The following is a 5,913-nucleotide window of genomic DNA, read 5'->3' as shown; positions in this document are numbered from 1 at the left end:
AAAGAATTCAATTGCCCAGTAAGGTATTTTAGAATATAAACATGTATGTTACCACTAATGCTATAAAACATACATGTTAAAGCCATGTCCCAGAGAAATGAAAAGGGTTTCTGGGAGATTCTGTGACATGTTTTCTTGGCCTGCTGTGTTGCTGCATGACATCTAGGTGCACCTACGCGTGTTTTCCATTTCCTTTGTCATTTAAGGCTTTTGTCTTCTCTTACAGAGACATACGTGGAGTGGGCTTCGCTCCTGACTATGCACCTCAGTATGTAATTTTTACAGCTGTTTCTCAGCTGTTAATATATTTCTGTGGAATATGTGTAAATAGACACCAGCAAACTGTCTTAAAGTTATTCAGCCAGCCAGTGAACCATGTAATCTGTTGGTGAGTGAGATATTTTCCTCATCTCTACCCTCCGAGTAGCATCTAGGCGCCGAGAGCCAGCTCGTGTTCTGTTGGGGCATGCCTGATCTCACTATATTATCACATCCGGGAGAGGGGATTTGGATAATGACCGCCTGGTTTAGAAAAATAGACGCTATTTAGTGCCTCGAACACTGGTAAGGTGGGACTTTTGAGCTGGCATTTGGTTCTGTCCTTGGGTTATTTCATACTCTGTATTCATCACTGTTCCCTCTCTTCTAACAACGTAAGTTAGAAATAACCTTGCTAATTAGCGTCTATTTTTAGCTTGATGACATGACACAGCCAAGACAGAGTGAGAACATTCCAGAGCCACCAGCACACAGGCAGCGAAAGTCTCCTCTGAAGGGAAGGTGGGCGGAGGAAACGACGTTTAAAGGCAGCACTTGGAGGTGGACTTGGCGCACACGCCGACTCGGAATAGTCAGCTTCAGGAAGGCGCTGGCTTGGAGGTTCACTTCTTAGGTTTTCTTTGGCGTAGACAGTCAGGGCACCTCTCTGGGAGGCTTCCGTTGGTTCGCTGTCACCCTGGCAATGAGTGAGTTCTCTCAACACTCAAGCTCCTTACTCTTCTTCCACATTCAGATACGCTGCCTCTTCCGTGTGCCCACACATGGTCTCTCCCCGTCCTCTGTGACTCTGGGAAAGCCGTTCCCCCCACTCTCAGGTCCCATTCCTGTTGACTTTGTCAGTCCTGCTCACATTCTTTCTTGTTAAAGGGGCTTTTGCTGACCTTTCCTGGCTGGGCGGCGTTCCACCCGCACTCCGTAAGGCTGCTAACACCTTCTTTAATGATAATCACAGGTGCTTTACTTGCCTCCAAGCCGGAAAACTCCCATCTATGGGATAAAACGGAGGGGGTCCAAGTTCACACAGAATGGCCTGAGGCTCACCCACTCTTCAAGGTTGTCCCATACGTTTGGTAGCCTTCCCTAAGTGCGGTCCTGGATATACTCTCTGTCTCTTCTTAGAAGGTGATTGTACTCTCCTGATGTGGTAACGCCTAGGTGTGTGGGCTCCACGTTCAGCTGTGTGGAGCTTGGGAAGGACCTGTGAGACGGGGTGAATGTAATGAGAGGAAGGCTGGGGTGAAAGAGGGTGCTCCCTAATCTCCTCCTCTCTAAATTTCTATTTCTGTCATATCAACAAGGGACAGGTTGGCACTTACATGGCTTGGGTACAGTAGATTTGCCTTCCCCACTGGGCTGAACATTCCTAGAAAGCACAAATACTTTGCCTGTATTTTGTACATGTATGTACGTATACAGATGTCTGTTACATGTGTGTGTATGTATGTGTGTCTGTATTACATGTATATGTATGCATGTGTCTATATTAAGAGAAGTCCTATCACAGTTCTTGGCACATATGAACACTCAAAAATCAGCTGAGGGACTGGAGAGATGGCTCAGTGGTTAGGACAACCTGCTGCTCTTGCAGAGGACCTAGGTTTAATCCCCACTACCCACATGGTGTTTCACAACTGTCTAACTCCAGTTCTAGGGGATCCGATGCCCTCTTCTGGCCTCTACAGGAATCAGGCAAACACATGGTACATAGACATACAAGCAAGCAAAACACCCATACACATAAAAAATAACGATTAAAAAAAATCAGTGGATTTATGGTTTATCGAGTAACTTATTATTCGGTGAATCCTTACGTTAAGTTCAATAGTTGGTTATTGAGTGTTTCCTATGTTCCAGACACGGTGTCACCAGACTCAGTAAATACAGAGATGGCTCAGTGGTGGACTGCAACTTTACAATTTTAAAGAAAGTTCTAGAATGAACTCTCCAAGAACTTGTCTACTTGGCTGGAGGGTGATGCAGAGGTGACTCAGTGGGTAAGAGCACTGGCTTTGCAAGCCTTAGGACATGGTGTGGATTCTAGCACCCATGTGAAACAGCCCAGCATGGACCCCATTAACTCTGGGACTGCGGAGGAAAGGCAGGAGAATCTCCTGTGCTTGCTGGTTACCAGCCTAGCCCCAGGTTCAGAGAGGCCCTGTCTCAGAGGGATACGACGGGAAGTTACAGACAGGGTTCTGGCCTCCATAAACACATGGTACCCACATCCATATACACTATACTCAATGTACACACATGCACACAAACACACAGGAGATGGTGTTGGGGTATGGCTCATGAAACTAACTTCTGCAAACATTCAGGATCTTGAGGACTCCTTCATGGGAGGGATGGGTGAGACTTGAATCAAAATGTGGAGAAACTGGTAGGCCTTAAATAGAGGGGAGAACTTGGGCAGCAAGAATGCGAGAAGATAAAGACTGTTTTCTGTGAGTGTGCTTTAACTCACGAGGCACTGAAAACCATATTTTTGTGAGAGTGAAACTTGATGATCTTTTATTATTTTTCCAAACTGGGCATTGGTAAACCACAAACTTTACCACTCTTGTTCAAACAACTACTTAAATGAAATAAGTTACTCACTGATTCCGAGAGAGAGAGAGAGAGAGAGAGAGAGAGAGAGAGAGAGAGAGAGAGAGAGAGAGAGAGTAAATATTCTGTCATCAACACCTGCTTGCAAGTCTCATGACTACAAAATTTTCAGTGGCAAAGGTCGCTGACCTCTGGACTTCCCTGCCTTATAATCTATCTTTATTTTTTACTGGACTATCACAGGATTTTTTTCCCGCCCCAGGCTTTCCAAGGGTTGAGCCTCACATCAACCAATGGCTTCTCAAATGCTTTGCAGACCTTGCTCATTCGACCTCTCAATTCCAGAGGTGGGGAGGGGGCAGGTAGCTTTCTTTGTCTTGGCAGCATGAATAGGAAGCGCAGGGGCAGAGAGGTTAAGTGAGTGTAAGGGATCACAGGAGGGGTCAGTGGCTGAGTGTGAAAAGGGACTGGGCTTCCAGGCTTCAGTCAGAGGCTCTGTCCACTCCCTCCACTGTGCAGGGCCGGTGGCTCTGCTTGTCAGGCAGAAAAGGAAGCCACGCCTCAGCATTCTGATGGGTGAATTAAACAGTGAGATGACCGAGGGAAAAATCATTTCCTCTAAGTGTTGCAGAATAGCTTGCCTTTTGCTATTCGTGTTTTATCAAATAAGATTTTTTTATATGAGGTCTTTTATTTTTTTTATAATGAGATATTCAAGTTTCCCACATGCAAAGCAACATGGGGAGTGGGCATTAGGATGTCCGGAAGGCTGTGCCAGAGCCATGCCTGCTTTCCCCTTGCCACCTTACACCTCCATCTGACCCTAGATGTCCACACGTGTCACAGATCTTAGGGGCCATGTCTTGTCCCCATCGTCCTGGTACTTTTGCTGCTTTTAGTATGTTGATACCTCGTAACACCTTAGCAACTTTCTGAGTGCCACGAACTGCAGAAACTAGCAAGTTTCGAGTTCGGCTCCAGGTGAGCTGTTGTTCAGCTTTTCTTAGTTGCTTGATGCACAGTCTGGGCTGCCTCTGACCCCACTTCTCCCTTCCACCCTGAAGTCTGTCATCCAAAACCTCCTCCCACAAGTCAGTCTCAGAGACCAGTCTTCGCTTCAAGTTCCCCTGCACAGTAAGTTTCCCGGGAAGCATCCCAAGTCCAAAAGCAGTTTCAGATGAACGGTATCACGACCCGGGGCTATTGTCCTGGAGTCGGATTGCTCGCTCTACAGTTGGGCTTCCCGCCTTTCTGGCCTGACCTCACATTTTCTTCAAATCTTGACCCTACAAAGGAGTTCTAAGGAAACAGTGGATTGCTTTCTGCCCCACTAGAGAGAGACAATTGAATATAAGGTCCATTAAATTCAGAGAACCGAAGACCTTTCCTGTGTGGGTTTCTAGATAAATCTGCCTCTCCCATATACATTTTTAATGACAATGTGGTCTCAAACACAGTGTTATTCAGCACTAAATCAAAGCTGACTCGCGGAGAAATACTGTTTGATTCTATTTAGCCCACATTTCCCTCCCCACTTTAGGGTGTCTGCCGGTGCACATGGGGGTTGCATAATGCGCTCTGAATACATTCTTATGAGTATTGAGACACAGAGCCCTCCATGACCCCCGGAGCCCTTCGCTGATCACTGGTGTTTGTTGTAGGAGGAAGGCAAACACGAGCATAGAAGTGTGATTGAACAGAGGCGCTTCAGAAATGTCTCTGGGCTTTTGTTCCCGGCCTGCACAGCGGTAGGGGGCTCCCGTCCTCAGAAGGCATGCTTATGCAAGTGTTAAGAACGGGCTGGGCTAGGATGAGAAGCCAAACTTCAGAGCCCTTCATCGTTAGCTGCCAGTGGTAGAGATTAGCGATCCTACTGCAGGATTACAGACGGAAAGGGTGCCAGTGTTGGCTAATTGTTCATTAATGCTCGGAAAATAAGCCAGCTGGAGGAACACAGACCATTGTCCGTTCTCTCCAAGGGAAACGAGATGGGATGGCCCCTCAACGGTCACATTGATGCCAGAGGAGAAAACACACATGTGCACCACTCCCCCAAGACCTACTCTCGATGTGAAATATTTAATTAAAAACTGTTATATCCTTATAAGCAATGCTAAAGTTGCCATTGTGTCTTCTGTCCGGGGTTGACCTTCTCTCAAAGATCCCTTCCTTCACATGCGTTAGCTTTTTCAGATTTACTCCAAAGCAGGAAATACAACTGAATTCCTAGAGGGACCCTAGATAAGGGAAAAACTCTACATGTCTCAGAATTGGTATTTTGAGATATAATAGACATATTAAGAAGTTTGGGCCCATCTCTCTTTGCAGGCTATTAAGTGTGTTCAGTATGGTGATCTGTCCCCTCCACCCCTGGGTACAAACAGACAATAATGGTGAACAGTGTACCTGATGTCACTGCTACCCCCGCGAGGAAGAAAGCCAGCCCTATCTGCCTGATTCTAGAAAACGTCATTGAAACGTCAAGGTCAAGGCCTGAGATGCTGCTCCTGAACATGCTACCTCTAGTCCTCCAAAGCTGGGGTCACTGATCCAAGCTGAGTTTGTGCTGTATGCAAAGGTGAGGATCCCACAGAAGGGGTGGGGGTTCATGCTCTCTTTACACAATGGGGCAAAGGCGAGTTGGGATGAGGAAGAGAAACTGGCACAGGGAGAGGCTCTCAGAGGTGGGCGAGACAGGTTGGGGATCCAGGCAGGGCACCCCAAGTGGTGATGTCGAGGCAGAGCGCTGCAGGCAGAGGCGGGACCAAGCAGAAGCTGGAGCTTGTGCAAGACCCCAGTGTGCAGAGACATCTCAGTGGCTCAAGCTGCTCTACAGAGGAGAGCTCCGCATAGCCACGTGCAAAGGTGGCCTTCCTGGGAGGACAGTAGATGTCTGCTTCCTGTTGTCAGATGAGCTGTGCTATGCCTTGGCGGTTGAGCAAGGCATGTTGCTGATGAGCTGTATGCATGCTGATGTCGGTGTATGAGCAGTATGGTCTAGCCCTGCTCCCCTCTCCTTCACTACCTCCTCCCCCTTGTCTGTTACTAGGCTCAAGTCACGCCAGCCTCACAGTTGTCTTACAG

General features: G+C 47.4%; 1 long non-coding RNA gene across 1 annotated transcript; it reads left to right on the top strand.

Annotated features, from left to right (window-relative positions):
- Window positions 1-240: 240 nt before the first annotated feature.
- Window positions 241-5,277, top strand: LOC113457491. Its single transcript, XR_003378047.1, has 3 exons — window positions 241-388; window positions 2,134-2,273; window positions 5,158-5,277. It is a non-coding gene; the product is annotated as an uncharacterized LOC113457491 (long non-coding RNA).
- The last annotated feature ends 636 nt before the right edge of the window (window positions 5,278-5,913 follow it).

The sequence above is a fragment of the Microtus ochrogaster genome, linkage group LG1, assembly GCF_000317375.1.
Source record: "Microtus ochrogaster isolate Prairie Vole_2 linkage group LG1, MicOch1.0, whole genome shotgun sequence".
NCBI lineage: Eukaryota > Metazoa > Chordata > Mammalia > Rodentia > Cricetidae > Microtus > Microtus ochrogaster.
The sequence above is the reverse complement of the archived record's forward strand: the minus strand, read 5'-3'. Positions and strand labels throughout refer to the sequence as shown.